This window comes from Macaca thibetana, chromosome 8 (assembly GCF_024542745.1).
Source record: "Macaca thibetana thibetana isolate TM-01 chromosome 8, ASM2454274v1, whole genome shotgun sequence".
NCBI classification, from domain to species: Eukaryota; Metazoa; Chordata; class Mammalia; order Primates; family Cercopithecidae; genus Macaca; species Macaca thibetana.
This window is the reverse complement of record NC_065585.1, coordinates 66,594,862-66,616,395: the sequence shown is the minus strand read 5'-3', so window position 1 is coordinate 66,616,395 and position 21,534 is coordinate 66,594,862.

The following is a 21,534-nucleotide window of genomic DNA, read 5'->3' as shown; positions in this document are numbered from 1 at the left end:
AGATGGTCCTGATTTAATACGTTTTTGTACTTTACAGAATTATTGCAAGTATAGTACATACATATAATTTTTTTTTTCCTGAACGGTTTTGAGGTTAAGTAGGCAACTAGGTACTCATTCACTTCGTAATAATTTAGTGTCCCTTTCCTATAATCAGGGACATCCTCCTATGTAACTACTATACCATACAAGCAGAAAAGTTTATATTGCTCACCACTAGCAAATCCTCAGACTCCACCCAAGTTTCACTAAATGTCCCCAGAATGCTAAGATTTGCACATTGCCTTTAAGTGGTCATGTCTCTTTTGTCTCCTTCACTCTAGGACAAAGCAAATTTGACTCTCCCAAGAGGCATCAGCCTTACCCTGAGAAATCAAGTGATGACATTCCTGCATTCCTTTCCACCCTAAGGGAGCTCTGATGTCTCATGTCAGTTGGTTTCTGCTCATGGACGTCCTTCTCTATTAGAGAAACCAACTGGCATGAGACATCAGAGCTTTGCTACTACACAACCCCACACCCACAAATACTGCATGGCAACCTTGCTTCCTATGTTTGGGCCTTAATAGCCTGTGCTAAGTAAACTCCCACATGGACAGTTTCATTACCTCCCCACACCCCTTCCGAATTGTTCCAGGCATTGACACGCTTACCTTCTCCTGTGCAACCTAGCAGACTTAAAACTGACTTGTTCAGAAGGAAATGGATGGCAGGGGAAAAGGGAATGATAAACTTTTGCATACTTGTTTTAAGTTACTGCAGTGGGTCACATTAATTATACTCTTCACTTTATGACACATTTTCATCGAAAGCAAAGCCTCATCTCGTTTTATTTATTTTTAACGTGTTTGATAACATGTTTATATGTCAATTTGTTTAACTATATTATATGGAATGATATACTTAAATTTTATTACGAATTATGTATTTCATCAATTTTTTTTAATTGGCCCCACTCCTTCCTAGAGTTTTAAAAAATATTGTCTTTTATATTTTACATAACCAATAGTTTGCTATTTGAAATCTGTTTTTGATACTCAAAATTTTCCCTCTGTTGGCTTGGGTGTTCACTCATTTGTTCTTTTCTAATAGTGATTATTCTTTAAAATGTATAATGTATATATATCAAAGTATAACATTATATCTCAACCTTCTTTCCAAATAACTTTTTAGAATTCTTAACCTTGATTCTCCATCCAAATTTATTGTCTATTTTTCTTTATTTTTATACATTTAACCTTTCCAAGTACCAATGATGATTATTATTGTATATTATTATAAACATTGCTCTCACACCGAAAAGAATTTCAGCTTATCTTTATACAGTATTTTAATAATTTCTCTGTGCTATATTTATTTTGCATCCCAAATTTGTATTCTGGGATCATTTTCCTTCAACCTATACATGTTATTTAGATATTACTTTACTTAAGATCTATTACAAACTATTCTTTTGAGATAATTTGCCTTCTTTTCATGAAGGTCTATTTAGGTACACTGAATCTATATTGTGCTTTATTCTCATAGTCCCATAAAGATGTCATTTTTTAAAAAATTTTTTTTATAGAGAGGTGGTCTCGCTATGTTGACCAGGCTGGTCTCAACCTCCTGGCCTCAAGTGATCCTCTGATCTTGGCCCCCCAAAGTGCTAGGATTACTAGTGTGAGCCATCATGCTCAGCCTAAGATATCATACTTTTATCTTGTGAATTGTTATATGTTGGCTGTGCTGTTTTTATTAGTCATTCTTAAGTGGGCAATCTAACTTTTCCTCTCAGGCTGAGTTACAAATTTCTATTTGCCTTTGGTGGTCTCTGACTTCTAGATGTATCCAATCTCTCGGTATGTACCAACATGTCTAGATGTAGATTTAACTTTTTTGTGTGCTTGGTATAAAATGTTGAGAAGGTGGTTTTGATAATATTTAAAAGTCATTTTTGTTAAAAGAGTTAAAACATAGGGGTAAAAAATGTTTGAACTGATAAAGAACTACCTAACCCCTACACAAAAGTTAAAGAAAAAAAAAAAACAGTAAAAAAGCATATTAATGATGATGTTAGAAATATTCTTTTAGGCCAGTCAAATATTTTTCACTTCCTACACAATGCAATAAATATTCAATAAATATTTAAAATATTTTTCAATTCCTACAAATGCAATAAATCCAGGAGAAAAATATTATTAGAAGTAGAAAGGCAGGAAAACTGCCATTTTCTTCCATCAATATCATTCTTCCTGCTGAACATGAAAAGAATCTACAGGCAGTCTGTGGGAATTAAAAAGCTGTCGTCAATTTCATGGATTTATGGTTCACAAAATAAGTTTATTACACATCATTAAAACTCTATCAGACAAAATATAATAATACAATGTATACAATTCACAATGGGAACAACAATAACAAAAGTGTGCTTAGTAATAAGTCTAATAAAATGGTATGGAGTTCTTAGGGGAAAAAATGTGAAATTTTATACTTAATATTTTATAGAAGATTAAAAGGCTAAAACAAATTTTATATGACAATTTCTATGAAAAAATAATAATTAGAGAGAATTTGCCTTTTCAAATATCAGAATACATTTTGCAGTAATCATTAAAATAGGATGATGTTCGTTCAGTGACATGTTGATTTACTACTGTACTTGAATACAGAATCCATAAATAAACTATTCATCACTATTCAGTTATCTACTCACATTGAAAGGCAATTAGATCCTTACCTCTGTCTGTGTAAAAATAAGTTACAGATAAAGATATAAAAACATGAATGTTGACAAAAATTTTGAAGCAAATGTAAAGAATATTTTTATGTGTTTGCATAAAAATATTAGGGATGGACTTTATGCATTTGTATAAAAAATACAGTAATATTTCCTGAACAAGTCACAAAAAACCCTAATATGAAAGAAAATAATTGACATCATTTATTATTTTAAAAACATAACGTTCTGCACAATAAAAGTCACTGAAACAAATATAGAAGATGATTCTCATATTGGAAAAATATATTTTAACAATAGTTGTTATAAGATTAATTTCTTCAGAAATAATCTCATATAAAAAAGAAAATTACAGATATGCCAATATAATAATAGAGCAAAAGATGTGAATTGGCAGGTCACACAATAGCAAATGTGAAGTGGGCATCCTGGGTTCGGAAACTATACATACTAAGCTCAAAACAACTCAATCACTTACTAATTATGCAACTTTAGGCAAAGTGCTTCTGTTAGGGCCCTCTTCACCAAAATAGAAGTGACAATACTATCTAACTTAGAGAATTGCTATGAAAACTAAATGGTTTATTACTTGCAAAAGTTGAGAACAGCATTTGGCACAAGGTGAAAATCTCAATAAATGGTACCTATTAGTAAGCTGTGTCAGTCAGGTTACTAGATACAGGCAACAGGAATAGACCTCATAGAACAGAATCAGTGCAGTTTACAAAAAGTGGATTTAGTCAAATGCAAAACTTTGGGAAGAATGAACATTGGATTGAAGGAATAATAATATAGGAAAAATTATCCAAACAATACCAAAACATAGTATTCATGTTAAATTTGAAAATATATAGAACCATATTTTGTTGGAGTATGATATATAATGAATACATAAAAAATGGTGGGAGAGATGACTTATCAACCTCAGGAAAGGAGTTACCTTAGGGAGAAAGATGGAAGCAGCATGGAATAGGGATGAGCTTTAATGGTTTATGCAGCATTGTATTTCTTAAAAAAATAAAAGGACAAGTGGTAAATAAGTCACAATGTCAACATTTGTTAAATCAAAATAATGTAAACACGAATGTTTATTATTCACTAAAATAATCCATATGTTTTAAATATTTCATAATTTCAAGATTTTTTAAACAGGCTCGATGCAGAGCATTATTTTTTCATGCTTGTCAGAAACATTCCTGCTTTATTTTATAGTTATGTGTGTGCATATTTTGACTCTCTTACTAAATAGAATTCCTTGACAACATAAGCAATTTTTTTTCTAAAATATCATTCCATAACTCGGATGACAGTGTTTGATACATAACAAGAATACAATAAAAGTTTTATAAATGAATGAGTGAATGTTTTACTGGGCACTTCAGCATTTAAAATTTTCAGTACACATGTCTGTAAATAATTTACAGGAACACCTACAAAGAACCTTCCTTATTTATTCTAAAAATAGAAAACAACCCCACAAATATTTTTCACTGTGCAATATCTACTTAAAATAGTCACAGTAAGGAATTATTTGTGTAACTCCAACTGATTTACCATACTTTTCCTTCAATTGCTTTTTTATTTTAAAATAAAGTTTTAAGAAATTTATTCATTAAAATTTATATTATACTTTGTTATATTTTGACTTTCATAAAATCAGTTCTAGTAAGATAGATAAATGCTCAGAAGTTTTTCAACCTCAACTGAATAGCCAGGAGTAATTGGAGGGAAATAAATTAGAGGCTGACAACAATGAAAGTGTTTTTAATTCTTTAGTGAATAATTTATGTTTTCCTCTTAACAAAAGCAAAGAATGCAGTGTGTTTCCCACAGGGTCAGATGGTTAATTATTTTAGGTTCAAAAATATTCTTTCATTATTTTATTTTAGTTTAAGTTTATTTATGCAAGTCATTTTTTTTCCTCTCATGATAGAATAAAGTAAAACTAATCAAAATGAGAAAGGTCTTTCAAGACAAAACAGAGCAAAATCAAGGGCTACTTTTGGAAAAGAAAAAAGGTGCTCTAGGTTGGCCACACACACATGCTTAGTTTAATGAGAGATGCAAAACAATCTGATCTGACCTGAACATATGTTTGAGGAACGAAGATCTAAGAAAGTGTTTTACTACTTTACTTTGGGGTGTGCGTTCTTTTTCAAGTCAAAATGTGTGAAATATTGTTAGAGCCTCCAATAAGAATTTAAGCCCTTGTCTCTACTTTAAAGAAAGGCAAACAAGCTGGATCTAAGACTATAAGGTGTAAGAGAGAAAGGACTATGTGTATTTGCTTCAGTACTACGTGTCTAGTGCATTACACAGTGTTGACACATTGCAGGTTGTCAATAAATACTTGGTGAATAAATAAAGAATGAAATATCCAGAAAGGTAACTTCAAAGCACTATGAATAGAGAATAAAGAGTATCCAATTCTCTCTGTGGTTGTCAAGAAGTGACACTAAACCGAGGGTGAATTTGACCTCTTAATTCAGTTTGAGAAGACTGAATATTCTGCTTTGGATAAAACGCCAATCAATTCAATTGTATGGACCAGTCGTAGGAACTTGGCAACCCCTTTACACACACATCCAGGCATCCACAGGGTGGACACTAACCCCAAGATCGGGCAATCAAACCCATCTTGGCAAATTGACCTTAAGAGAGGAAAGTGAAATTGTCATCCAGAAAATGATTTTTTGACTTACAGAAATTTTTGTTTTGGTAAACTCAAACATGGATTTGTAGCAGAGAAAAGATGTGACAGCATCACTAGAAATTCAAACTAGCCAGTTATATGTTCCTGTTTGATACTATGCAATATGAGAGTTTAAAATTAGGACCTTGCATTAGGTTTTCCTCATAAAATGATTCACATCTTAAAAGTCCCCTTTGCTTCTATCACCTCACAGAATCTTTAAAATCATTCATGAAGAAGTTCTAACACCTCTCAGTACATCATCTCCCTTTTTTTTAACCCAACTACCTTTATCTGAACTGTGGAAACAGACTCTCTACAACCTTCTTTCAGGATTTCAACCCTCCTACTCCAAATTCTATCCTCTTTAGCACTACTATATTGCCACAGTGCAATTTTAATCGAATTCTTTAATAACTACCCATTGGCTATAGGATAAGTTCCAAATGGTTTAGGATAAATATCATTTCTTAAACTCCTGTTATACAATCCAAGTTTCAAATACCATAAACTATTTGAAATTTCACAAACATGTCATGTTTATGTTTAATTTTCCATTTTTCTATAGATTGTATCACTCTGCCTAGAACATGTATAAATAATGTTTGTCACATGGCAGTATAGTCATTTGTTTTCATGATTAACATGAATACTAGATAGGAAAGCTAGAGGGGAGAATGATTCTTATTTACCTTTCTAACACCTGAACATAGCACAATGCCCAGCGAATAGTCGGTGTCTAATACATGTTTGTAGATCATGGTTTATTTTCCATCATTGAGATTCAGGAAGGTCAGGTGATTAAGTAAATACTTCATAGATTAAAAGATCAATATTAAAACACAGTTCTTATCATTCTTAGTTTGAAATTCTTTTAGTATACCTGTTTCCCAACAGGGCAGAAGAATGTCTCAGAAATTAATGCATAAAGAACCGGCAGTAGATTCCCTGAACTTTCTCAAACTCAAGCCATTTGTCACTAGGGATCAGATAGAGGGGACAATCGAATAAGGAAAATAATCAACTTCATGGCTGTTTGTGTCCTCAGCTTCTTTCTAGCATCAGTTCAGTAAATTCTGTATTGTGAACAAATGAAGTGAAATTGAATTTTTTTCTAGTTAGCTTTTCATCCTATAGATGAGTACTGCCTCAGTAAATGACCATCAGCTTATTTCCGCCTGAAAACCCATCTTTATTCTTTCCTTAGTGTATTTCTCTCTTCTTATAAATGGATACTTCAGGACTTGCAAACTTAATTTATATGTTCTATATGATATCTGAATGCTGATATTCTTGCTACATTTCTTGCTTTATTAATTCAGTGAAATGGCCTGGATTGAACTTCCATTGAAATACATTTTAATTATTTCCAGATTCTTTGGATCAGGGGATCTTAGACTTTTGGCTTTTTTTGGGATTCATTTTTGTCTTTGGCAACTTTCTGTGGACTTTGGTCTTCATGGTTTCTCTTAGATGCTATTTTCTTCATTATCATTTTTTGCTCAAAAGAAATAAAAACAACAACCTGGCAAAGAATAACTAAAACATGTCTTCATTTTAATTTTGTAACAACTTTTGAACTGTGAAAATGAAAATATATTCAATTCACTTGTTGACAACAAGCTGACCAATAAAGACATTTATGTAACTACATCTAAACATTTAAGAAATGTCTACATTTATAGATGATGGCACAATTATTAAAATATCCAATATATGTTATGGCACAAGATAATAGGGTTTACTACAGAAAGTTACAAGAGAAGGAGCTTTTTGGGGGATGCTTATTTAAAAAAAAAACGAGGTATTTCAGCAGCGTGTGAATAGGGAATATTATTAAAAGGGTAAATGCATAAGAAAAGGAGGAGAATAGATGGTTTCTAACATTCTTTTCAACCCTGAAATATTATAATTCTATGACATTGATACCCATGATTGGTTCTCAATATTTGACTGTTTACTTCCATATAACTGTGTATGTATAAAACAAACAACAAATACCTGTATACTCAAATATGTCTAATAGATATGCAAATAATACATTTTAAAATGAATTTACCATCCAAGGCCATAACACCTAAAGTGTGTAATAAGTATGTTTTCAGGAAGGCACGAGCTTGGAGTATTATTACTGTTTTCTCAAATAATTTGTATATAAATATGGAAGCAGAGGAAATGATGGAGTCTCACTGAAGTGGCCTAGAAATCCAAGAGAAAGAAATTATTTTCTTAGGTGAAGTGAAAATCATTTGTGCAAAGGGGAGAATTTAAGAACTATGCAGCAAGAATGATAATTAAATGTGAGTTGACTTTGTACTTGGAGTCCAGTAACTCCTTTGGGGAGTCTTTAATACCAGGTGAGAATGTCAATATTGTACCACTTCATGGATTATAGAGACATTAGTGTGAACTCATGTGTATCTTAATACAGATGGTTTCATATAGAAATATTTATAGATATGTACATATAAACATGTTAGTGTATATATAGGTTAGTGTATGCATACACAATTATGTGCTCTGTCAGCTGAGAGGGCCTAAAAGAAATGCCACCCCAGTAGCCATGAGCATAAGAAGTATCCAGCTATTGGTATTTAATGCTATTCTCCAATAAAACATACCAAGGTGACTTGGAGAAATTGCAGATTCTAGGATAGAATAGGCAATGATTCTACTAGTAGAATAGGCAAGAGCCAGGAGCATCTTGTATTTAATTAGAGAAAGTTATAAGAAATTATAATTATAAGAAAGTGGATTTTGCCAGAATTAACAAGGAACTTAAACAAATTGACAAGGAAAGAAACAAACAACCCCATTAAAAAATGGGTGAAGGATATGAACAGACACTTCTCAAAAGAAGACATTTATGCAGCCAAAAAACATATGAAAAAAAGCTCATCATCACTGGTCATTAGAGAGATGCAAATCAAAACCCCAATGAGACACCATCTCACACCAGTTAGAATGGTGATCATTAAAAAGTCAAGAAACAACAAATGCTAGCAAGGCTGTAGAGAAATAGGAATCCTTTTATACTATTGGTGGGAGTGTATATTAGTTCAACCATTGTGGAAGACAGTGTGGTGATTCCTCAAGGATCTAGAACCAGAAATACCATTTGACCCAGCAATACCATTACTGGGTATATACCCAAAGGATTATAAATCATTCTACTATAAAGAGATATGCACATGTATGTTTATTGCAACACTATTTACAACAGCAAAGACTTGGAACTAACCCAAATGCCCATCAGTGATAGAAAGTGGGCACATATACACCATGGAATACTATGCAGCTATAAAAAAGAATAAGTTTATGTCCTTTGCAGGGACATGGAAAAAGCTGGAAATCATCATTCTCAGCAAACTAACACAGGAACAGAAAACCAAACACCACACGTTCTCACTCATTAAGTGGGAGTTGAACAATGAGAACGCAGGGACACGTGGAGAGGAACATCACACAAGGGGGCCTTTTGGGGGCTGTGGGGCAAGGGGAGGGAGAGTATTAGGACAAATACCTAATGCATGTGGGGCTTAAAACCTAGATGACAGGTTGATGGGTGCAGCAAACCACCATGACACATGTATACCTATGTAACAAATCTGCACGTTCTGCACATGTCCACCAGAACTTAAAGTAAAATTTAAAAAGAAAGAAGAAGAAAGTGGATTTTTAAAATCTTACAATGCAGGGATATCCTAAAATGACATGAGAACTAACCAAAAGAGGTCCCAATAGCCAAAACTGAAACAATTTGAGCAACTAAATAACATAGTATTGGATTATAACCCAAAGTGTAAATGGTCATGAGTCCATGCTTATATAAATAAATAATTAAATAAATAAATAAGTGAGGGAGAATAAACAAATTCTAAATGTTTTATGTAGATAATCCTCTTAGAAGGATAACTCCTCAATCCTTCAGTGTGGCTATGCATAGTGACTGTTTTCCAAAGATTAGAGTAGGGAAAAGGAGGAAAGAATAAGTTTACAGTAGAGAAATCTGACAAACCTCACCTCAGCCAGGTGATCCAGGTCAATATCAACAGTGATAAAATCTTGTTAATAGTATATACCCTTGATATGACTTGATGAGAAGGGCATTTTACCTCTGTGGTCTTGTTCCCCCAAACATAATTCCCAGTCTAATCATGAGGAAAACACTAGGCAAATCCCAGCTGAGGGACATTCTACAAAATATCTGACCAGTATTCCTCAAAACTGTCACAGTAATAAAAAACAAGGGAAGTGTGAAAAAATATCATAGCTAAGAGGAGCCCAGGAGAAAATGACTGCGAAATATAACATGAAATCCTTTATGGAACCCTGGGACAGTAAGAAGCTATCAGGTTAAAGCCAATGAAATATGAATAAAGTATAGACATTGTTTAATTTTATTTTTTATTTAATTTTTTTAAAGAGAGGGTTCTTGCTCTGTTGCATAGACCTCCTGGTCCCAAGAGACACCTGCCTCAACCTCTCAAAGTGTTGGGATTATAGCCCTGAGCCACAGCATGCAGCCTGAATTTTATTTAATAATAACAAATCAATTTTAGTTTCTTTAATACCTTACTAATGCAAACTGTTAATGAAAGGGAAAATTGATTGTTAGATATATGGGAACGTTCCATACTATCTTTGCATTTTTCCTGTAAATCTATAACTGTTACTAAATAAAATCTTTCTAAAATGTGCATGTGAACATATTGAAGTAAAAAATAAAGGAACTTACATGTTTCTGCTGGTGTTAGCAGAATTATCACAACACATAATGTTGGCTTTTATATTATTACCCCCCACTGCCTGACACTCCCAAACCCCTCACTTCCACAGAAAAATCACTAGGGACTTTTTAAACTGGACATCTGTAATTTGCTGCTAATAAAAGAAAAGGATTTGATAATAAGCAATTTTTTTTAAGTTTGTTTGAAGACAAGGTATATTTACAGTAGCACAGAAAATGCACAGCTGAGCAGAGTCTTGAAGGTGTAATGTCTTTGAACAACCAACAGGCAGTTATAACTCAGCAAAGGATGTAACAACCAGTAGCAAGACAGAAACGAGAGATGGGAAAGCAGTATTTTTTTTTCTTGGAATTTTATTTTATTTTATTTTATTATTTTATTTTATTATTTTATTTCTGAGTCAGGCTCTCTGTCACCCAGTCTGGAATGCAGTGGTGCAATTGTAGCTCACTGCCACCTCAAATTCCTGGGCACAAGTGATCTTCCTGACTTAGTCTCCCAAGTAGCTGGGACTACAGGCATGCACCAGCACACCGAGATGGAAGTAGCAATTTTACAAAAGCAAAACATACCACTTACTTATTACCAGAAGAGAAGTTGTTTGATAATCTAAAAGTGATGAGAAATCATGGAGGATGGTTTGTAGCAGGAATACCTGTTCTGAATGACTTGGAGGGAAAGTGTGTGTGTATATGTGTGTGTGTTTGTTGGTTTTTGTGAGGTAGGGGAGACTATTTTTGTGATTCAGTCAACTCCAATTATTGCCACAATGCACTTTCCTTCAGAACTGCCTAACCAGTATGGCACAGTAGGAAAAGCTACAGATGTGCTAAGATGATGCATGCCAATTCCTTCCACTCTTGTGGTCATAGAAAGGCCTGGGCTTCCAGGCAAGTCTCCCTTGTCCCAAGCATCCTCTTCTTTGACTCAACTGATACATACAAAGGCCATAATTTCTATGTATGCCCTCTGTGGAAAAGCTGAGGAAGGTCTTTTGGGAACACCAGTCACTCAGAACAAGAAGGTTGGTAGTCTGAACATGTTTTGTAAGAGTTTAATGCTGAGGAACAACTGTCCTTTGAGACAATTAACTTAATGTTTTATCAGTTAATGGAAGACCTGGGTCTTGCAAAGGATATATAATGTGAACACGGACAGCAATATTGAGATTTTATCAGATATTTGCTAATTATATCTCAAGCTCAAGACAAATTTCAATTCATATAGTTATGATATAATGTTTGTTATGAATACAAATAAAAGGAATGAAATAATTTTTTCTTTAGTCTTATATAGCCTAACCTAGCTTTGTATTAAACTACAACTGATCGAGTCAAATTAGAATCTACACCAAAAAGTTCTTGCTTTAGGATAAAACACAGTAGACACAATAAAGTCTCTCTCTCTCTCTCTGTGTGTGTGTGTGTGTGTGTGTATGTGTGTGTGTGTGTATGTGTGTGTGTGTGTATGTGTGTGTGTGTGTGTGTTATTCTCCAGCCTAGCTGTCTAGCTGTTCCTTACCCAAATATGCTGTGCTATATATCCACATGGTTTTTGGCACGTTGCTCTGCTCACCTAGGTTAAACATCCAATACCTGGAAATAAGTACCAAATAACTCAAAAATTGGGATTAGCTGTGGAGCTCGTATTTCAGGGACATAATAAAATGCATTCTATGAAGTTCAGATTAACCAAAAAGATTACCCAGTGGTTCCTGGATTCTGAAATAAACATACAATAGGCTAGACAGAAATTGTCAGCCTGTCATTATAATACTGGCTGTTAACAACCACAATTAAGGCAGACTGCATATCAATTATTATTTGTCTGGAACATCAACTTCCCTAAGCATAAAAGGAAGTGAGGCAGCCTGCATTGCTGTCGCCTCTCTTCAGCTAATCAGTACGGTTTTTAATGGCTTCATCTGCCCAGGATCAATTGTCTAATAGGAACAGTGCTCTGTCAGTTAATAAGGTGAGGAACTGCAGAATGTGATTATGTCTGGCTCCAAAATACTGCTTCAAACACACTAAAGCAATCATGTGAATAGACCAAGGCAGTACTTTTTGTCTAATTCTTGGGCAAACATAGTGTTGTAGTAACATTTATGGAACAAAAAAAGAAAAAAAGTTTGAGAAAGGAAAAAATGGAAGATTTAAAGACAAACACAAGACCACACACACCCTCTGGAAACCTCAGTTAAGGAAATAAAGGAGCCAGCAGCATTGTAAAGTGGTATTTAAGGAGAATTACCATAATGAATGTTGATGCAATGATAAAACCTATTTTCCAAAAATGTTTTGTGCAAAAATAAACTTATGTGGTTGTCCTGATTGGAACATAAACTATGCTCATTTTCCAGTCACAAAATGCAACTCAGTGAAGAAATGGGCACTGGGGATATTTATTTGTACTCAATTGGCTTTTAGCATCTATTATCAGATTTATATAACACCTCTGATTTGAGTACATGTGCTAAATAATAGACTGCCTAGTAAATACTTATCTGAAAATATAGTTTCTGCTATACTATTGAAGCAGATATAAGACTGGGCTCATGGAAATAAACCCAAACAAATAGAGATGAAGGTTAGAAAGAAGTCATTATCTTGAGAGGTCATATAGTGTAGTGGTTATGCACTTGGGGTCAGGAGCCATACTCCCTGGATTTAAATCCTAGCGTCACCACTTACAGGCTTGAATAACTAGGACAAATTTACTTTTCTGTGCCTCGGTTTGCCTTATCAGTAAAACGGGGATGGTAATCACAGGAATGTTACAAAGATTGAATGAGTTTGTCAGGTAAATAGAGCACAACCTGGCACAAAGTAACCCTTATAGAAATGTTAGAGATTACTGAGATTATTCTAAAAATAGTTAATCTTGATCAGCTGGTTGAACAGATGCTTGTAGATAATTTCTGAACTAACAATTCCCAGCATGTACCCTCTCATAGCTTATTGACATTGCAAGAAGAGTCTGATTGACTCTACAAATATTATACCTTGAAATGCACCAATCCTCTAAAACTATGGTTTTCAAAATGTTATACTCAGATCAGCAGTGTCAGAATTATTTGAGAATTTAGAAATGCAGATTATCAAGCACCCTACCCCCTACCCCAGGTCTGACTGAATTAAAAATTTTGAGAGTGGAGTCCAGCTATGTGTGTGTGTGTGGTCAGGCAGGGGAGTGAAAGGCAATGCAATTTTAAATCTTGGAATTATACTTGTTACACAACAAACCTAACATTTGTTAAAAATAAACACACCTAAGATTTACTTATTTCAATTCCAATAGAAATCTAAGCATAGAGCTTTCCAATGACATGTCTGCCTTTCTTCATAACCATTTAGATGTCTGTTTTATTAGAGACCAGGTTCTTGCCACTGAGATCACCTAGGCTGAACTCTCAGCTCTATTTTTTAAAATTTATAATTGATACATAATAATTGTACAAAATGATGGAGCACAGTGTGATATATAAAGCATGCATACATTGTATAACAACCAAATCATGCTAGTTAGCATACCCATAATTTTAAACATCGATCATTTTTTTTGTGGTGACAAAAATTCAAAATCATTTCTTCTGGCTATTTTGAAATTTACAGTACATTTCCTACTGCATAACAGAACACCAGAATTTATTCTTCCTGTTTAAATGTAACTTTGTTCACATTGACCAGTCTCTCCCATTCCCCCCACCCCACCACCCTCCCCAGTCTCTGGTTGCCACTATTCTCTAATCTCTACTTCTATGAGATCAACATTTTTATATTTCATTTATGAGTGAGATTTGTGCAGTGTTTTTCTTTCTATGCCTGGCTTATTTCACCTAACACAATGTCCTCTAGGTCTATCTGATTTCCTTCTGTTTTATGGCCAAATAGTATTCTATTATGTACAGAGAGACCACATTTTCTTTATCCATTCACCTACAGATGGACACTGAGGTTGATTCCATATCTTGGCTATTATGAATAGCATTGACGTGAACACGAGTGCAGGCATCACTTCAAAATACTGATTTCATTTCCTTTAGATGTATATCCAGTAGTGGGATAACTGATTATATGGTGGTTCTATTTTCAGTTTTTGGAGGAACCTTCTGTTTTCCATAATGGCTATACTAATATACATGCCATCAAAAGTGTGTAAGTTCCTCTTTCTCCACATCCTCATCAGCATTTGTTATTTTTTTGTCTTTTTTATAATAGCCATTCTAACCAGGATGAGGTGATATCTCACTGTAATTTCATCTGCATTTTTTGTAGTGATATTGAGCATGTTTTTATGTGTTCGTTGGCCATTTGAATGTCTGCTTTTGAAAAATATCTATTCAGATCTTTCGTCCAATTTCTATTTTTTACTCTTTAGTTTTTTGAGTTTCTTATATATTCTGGATATTAACCTCTTGTCAGATACATACTTTGAAAATACTTTTCATCATTGTGTAGGTTGCCTCTTTATTGATTGTTCTATTTGCTGTGCAGGGGCGTTTTGGTTTGATGTAATCCCACTAGTCTTTTTTTTTTTTGCTTTCGTTGCCTATGTTTTTGCTGTCTTATTTGAAAAAATGTGCGCCTAATCCAATCTCATAAGATGCTTTCCCTGTTTTCTTCTAGTGGTTTTATACTTTGGGGTCTTACATTTAAGTCTTTCATCAATTTTCAGTTGATTTTTTTTAATGTGGTGAGAGGTAGGAGGCTAGTTTCATTCTTCTGCATGTAAATATCCAGTTTTCCCAGGACCATTTATTTAACAGACTGTTACTTCTCTAATGTATTTTCTTGGTGCATTTATTAAAAATCAATTGGCCATAAATGCATGAATTCATTTCCATTGGTCTGTGTCTGATTTTATGCCACTACCATGCTGTTTGGTACTATAGATTTACTGTATAGTTTGAAGTCAGGTATTGTGATGCCTCCAGCTTCGTTATTTTTCCTTAAGATTGCTTTGGCTCTCTGAGTCTTTTGCATTTCATATAAATTTTAAGACTTTTTTTCTATTTTTGTGAAAACTGTCATAAGTATGTTGATAGAGATTGTAGACTGCTTTGAATAATATGAACATTTTACAACAAATTGTGTTTAAAAAGCCTACCCAGTGATGCTAATGGCTATGGGCTCTGAACTTCAAAGAAGCTAATAAACCCTAAAACTCCAGATGTGTTCCTCATTACGAAGAATAATGTTTAAACTACTTAAAACATAAAATTCTTATTAAATGGATAATATAATTGTTCAAAATAACAGGAATTTATCCCTATGTTCATGTCACATATTTTAAGATTCTTTTTTAAAAATTCAAATCTACTAGCTAAAACCCCTAGCTATAGTTAGAAAATGTTTTTTAAAAGAAATAATAAATTATAAAGAAATAAGACAATAGTGTGAATCAAAATCTTTTTTTTTTACTTTGAGATCTTGCATAAAAGTGTCATAGATCATACATTGGTTTAAAGAATCCTAGAACCCAGCAGTTCCTTTATTGGTTAATTATTAACTATTAATTATATAATTAATTGTTAAACTCTGACTTTAGTTTTCTACACTTTCATGAAAACATGTAGCATTCCTGTTATAATGGTACAGTATAGTATGCAAATGCTCATGACACTATGAAATCTATTGACTTTATCTGGCCTGCACAATTGCTTTTTTTAATGAAAATTTCTCATAAAAATTACAAATTCCAGTTTCTCTTGAAACTATGAGGTCTTACAATATTGGACCTGCATTACCACCAGTCATCTGTCCTCTAAGACCAAGTAGTAGCCACTACTCTCTTGGGTTCAGAGCTTGATGGCCCCTAGCTCAGCTGAGCTCACTCTTCTCACCTGCCTGGGCACTGCCGGCATCTGATTTTGTACCTCATTCTAAAACAAGTCTGGCAAGAGATCTCTTCAGTAGATGCCAGAGCTCTTCCAAGGCCATCTATTTTTCCCATTTATCCATTAGTAAAATATTTAAATTTATCACAACATAATTTTTCCAATGTTTTTTTGGAGTAGAGCGTGGGGTAATGTGTTGGTAAATTTTTAAATCTAGATACTGTACTATCTTCATTCCCTTCACGTGTATGGTCAACCAATGAAGCTATTATATTTTTGTTCATTGCTTTGGGCTCAGCAGAAAAGAAGGAATTTGGCATACAATGGAAATCTGTTATTGGAGTCAATATCAACTGTGAAAGTTAGTGTTCTGAATGTGAAAACCTAGATTTGACCACTTCAAAGTTAGAATTTTAAAAATTAGGTCATAAAAAATAAGTCAAATCCAAATGTGTTAAATATAATGTATGGAATAGGCTGTTACCACAATATTTTTTCAAACAAGAATTACTTGCTAGAAATAGCAGTTTAGTTATGTCTGGAAACTTTGGTTTTAATACTAGTCCAGCTGTGAGTGGCTTTGTGGATTTGAGCTAGTCATTTAACCTCTCAGGTCCTTAGGGTACTTTTCTACAAAATGAGGAGGCTGGGCTCAGGTACCTTCCAGCTCTCAAAGTCTATTCTATCATTCTAGGATGCTGGGGGCAGACAATTCATTTCAGTTTTTTGTATAAATGACATCCAGTGTCATGAAATAATGTGTCAAGAGCAGCAGCAGGGTCTTTCTATCTTGAATTTGGTTTGAAGCCAGCAGATAGGGTTGCTTGAATTCATTTTCTTTCTTTGGTGAGGGGATAGGTTTGATGACCTAATGGGCCTTTTCCATCTCTTGTATCTTTGATGAGGCTACTAGGCCTCTGAGTTGGGAACTGCAAAGAGTTACCGTGGTGAATTCTCCTTTGTAGTGATTTTCTCTTTTTGATCATGTTTGATATTTTTGCAATTGTGCTTTGATTCAGATTATATCCACTACATAGCTCAGTGTGCTAGTGAGCTGAGACTTTGCTAAGATATAGACGCACAAGTATAGAAATTAAAAATGACAAGCTAAAGTATTGCTGCATGCTGTTTATATATATTATTTGAAGTAGTTGGTTGTAGGTCAGTGAAGTTCCATAATGGTTATATGGGCTTCAACAAAAAATAGTTATACATATTTTTCTGTAGAGTAGTTTACTAGAAATGACAACAATATCTCTTTCCCTTCTGTTTTATTTTTTCTCTTTTTCCCTTAACAATTCCTGAAGTGCATATTTCATTCAGTCCATTCAGGAAAATAAAATGAATATTTCATGAAAATGGACTCTAGCTTTAAGATAATTTTGACTGCATGCAAAATAAAAAATACATGTATTTTTTTTCTAGGAAACACAAGTTCAGGAAAGAAAAACCAAATTTTTTACATATATTACCATTAAAAATAATCTTCTACAGCATTCCAAACAGTGAGGAATAGAAAAATCCTATGAAGATAGACAATTACCCACAATATAGAGTAAAGCCACTAAGCAGAAAAAGAATTTTCATAGATAGTAAACAGTTTTGTTGCTGTCTACTAATTCTTACATTATGTGTGTGTATATATATATCTGTGTGTGTGTATATATATGTATACACACACATATATATACACACATATATACACGTGTATATATATATACACATGCACATACATACACATAAAAATTGATCTATCTATCTACAAATTATTACCAAATTCACTATCTAAAGTTGAGTTCTTGATAGGGCTTTCAATTCTGTAAGTAATCTGGAAAAACACTAAATTTCTTTTTATATTTTGGAGCCATCCCCAAAACCAACTTCAATTCATAGGAGCTGAAATTGAAAGAATAAGACAGGACACAAAAGTAAAAGCTCTAAAACGGAGAAGAAAGATGAAAAATTTGCAACTATTCTCCAAAATGAGTTGAAATTATTTTAAAAACCTAAGAATTAAATGTCACATATGAAACAATAGGAATTTTTCTTTTATCAACATTCTTTTAACATTAAGAATGATAGGAACACCAAATTTCTATGAATTAAGTTTACATTGTTCAGAAAGCATGATAAACATATTAATAGTAAATGAATTGATCAAAGGTCTTGAATCCAATTATAGTTGCGAATATTTGTCAAACTTTTTCTTCATAAAATTGCTATTTAAAGTTCAAATAGAAACACAATAAAATCTTGAAATTCCCTCTTAAGTAATTTTAATGCATAATATAGTTAAATAAATTAAAAGTAATTTTAGTATTAAGTCTTTAGTTAGAAGTAATCTTAGCCAATACCAAGATTGTGAGACTGATAAACACACTCTTCCATACCGTGCCAGTTAACAAACTGTTGAAGTTATGATCTATTACTGTTTTGAAAAAAAATGCTTTTATTTTTAAATACATATTTTGGGGATACAAGGGCAGGTTTCTTACATGTATTTATTTCATAGTGGTGGAGTCTGGACTTTTAGTGTTCACATCCCCCTAGTAGTGACCATTGTACCCAATAAGTAATTCTTCACCCCTCACTCCCCTCCCACTCCCTTACCTGTGGTAGTCTCCAGTGTCCATTATTCCACTCTCTATATCCACATGTACCAATGGTTTAGTCCCAAGTTATAAGTGAGAATATGGAGTATTTGGCTTTCTGTTTCTGTGTAACTTTACAAAGGATAATGGTCTCCAGTTCCATCCATGTGGCTGCAAAAGACTTTTTTTTTTTAATGGCTGAGTTGTATTCAATGTTATACATATACCATGTTGTCTTTATCCATAGATTAAACTTTGACTCTCATTGTTCTTGTTTTAAAACAGAGGCCTTTTATTGAAAAACAATATTTCTATTCTTGGAAAAGCATGAAGGCTAGAATCAGATTCGCGAGAAAATAAAAGTAGTCTAGGGAAAGTTAACGTTTAAATTAGGCAAAGAAGATATGCTTGACAAAGATATTTTCCACTGAGTCACTCTCCCTATCCATTTTTCTACATTCAAGTCATGGCCAATAAATAGAAGTTCCTATTCCCATGGGTATTCTAGTTCTTATTGTTAGTTTTTTATTCACTGTTTTTCATGACACTCCATGCCAAAGGAATCTGTTTTTCTTTTTTAAACAAAGATGTACATCAAAATAATTCTTCCCATTGATAGAAACAGTTCATGAGAATTTAATCAATAATCTTTGTTTGACACCAAACCAATCACATTGCCCAGCAGTGAGAAAGAAGTTTCTTCAAGAGCAATAAGGAACTACATTATACTATACTTTTAAAATTCAAGTTATTTCTAAATTTTTATGGCATTAGATAAGCTAAAAGCATGTTCAATTAAATTAATATAGTCAAAACACATTTTGAATAAACTATTGTATAGGAGATGAGAATCCAAACAATTTGGCTAATTTTAAAATTCTCCTTAGGAACTGAATGATGATGAAGAAGAAATTCAACTCTGTAATTGAGTCAAGTGTCATTAAACAAACATCTGGGAATATATTAAAAAATCTTGAATCAAACATTTAAAAACTAATAATATAAATAGATAAAATGAAAAGTAGTAATGAAATGAGAGATAATTGGTCTTGAGATTAATAAACATCAGAAATGAAGATTAAACTATAAGGCATCTATAAACAATAGCTTTGAAAGCAAATTCAATAAAGAGTACAGAATTAAAATGAGAAAACTATCATGAAAATAAAAATAAAATAAGAACTAAGTAAATGTGGTCCAAAGAAAAAATGATTAAAATAAGAGAAGTAAAAAAGATCCAAATTAACCACAATTAGAGACTTTGAAAAAGGAAAAACAAAATAATGTAAGAGAAGTAATATATAAAACTATTATATAAGACAATTTTCTGTATATAAAATGGGAAATAAGTTTAATGAAATGGGCATATTTGTATTCTATGCTGCATAATAAATTAGCTTGAATTCAGCAACTTTAGGTTATCATCTCATAATTGCTACAGATCATGATTCTGGACATGTCTTAGTGAGTCTTTAGCTCAGTGCCTCAGAAGGCTGCAAAGTATCACCTGAGCTGTATTCTCTTCTGAAGGCTTGGCTAGGAGGGAAGTGCTGTTGGCAGAATTCATTTTCTTGCAGCTGTATTACTGAATGTCCCGGCTTCTTCACTGATATCAGTCTGAGACCACTGTCATGTTACAGAGCCCACACATGGTTTTCTGCTACCTGACATTTCCACTGATATTTCACAACATGGCAGTTTGCTTCCTTAAATACCAAAGGAAAGTAAGAAGAAATTTGCTAGGACGATGCAGTCTTATATAACATAACAAAATTGTGGAAGTGACATGTGTTTGCTAAATTCCATTGGTTAGAAGAAAGTCACAGTTCCCTTCCATAGTCAAGGAGATATAATTACATATAAGCGCAAATATCAGAAGGCAGGGATCATTCATAGTCATCTTATGGTCTCTTTTACATAAGCGAATCAAGTTTAAAAGATTCAACCAGCAACAAACTGAAACAAGTTGAAAATCCCCGTTTTACTTTGCCTTCGTAATTTAGTGTCTCTGTAAGAAAATGCTATTCAAACAACTGTAGAGTATAAATAAATCAAGATAAAATATGAAGCAAATTAAAAAATAAATTAAACTGTAAAAAGAAAATACAATGAAATTTAAAATCAAATTAGCAATAAAAATTTTACAAAATAATGTTTTAAAAAGAAAGAAAAACTAAATATCAGCATATTGGAATATATTGGTTAATAGTTTTTTTATCTTTTTTCTAGTTATAACCAAAACTTCTGTCTTCTCTGTATCATATTCTCTACTTTCAAATATTTTGTTAATACTTAATCTGTAAATATGTATTAATTATTTGCTATTAATTGCCATATACCAGGCACTGTAGTAGGCATGCCTTCATGTCTTAAAGTCTTAACAATATAATATTGTTATTTGGAACCCTCAATTTTTAACTGGAAGTACATTCCACACTTACAAATAAGTACAAATATAAATTCTGGAGAAGCAATCTAATACTTTGCTCTTTGTTTCCATTATGCTCATACTTTTTGCCTTATTTGGTGACGTTGATACTTGTTTCCTCTTTGCCTCACACATACTCCATATTCTCATGATTTGACTCCTCTTATTCATACTAGAATATCTGCTTCTAAATAACCTTCTATCTCTGCTCTCTGCTCTGGATTTGCCATATATCTAGAGCCACAGAAGAGAAATTTCTCCATCTCAAATCACATGGGATCTTACTAGATGGACAAGCATCCCCGCTCGTCAATATGGGGGAAAGAAGATTAATTTCAGCCTGAGCACCAAATAGCGCAGCTCGGAAACATCTCCAGTATATTTCTTTCTGCTTCAATCAACGTCACCTTCATTATCATCTCCCGCATCATCATCATCAATATCATTGAACATTTGTCATGTAACTCCAAATATTCAGGACAAATTGAATGCTAAACACTTTGAGTACATTAAG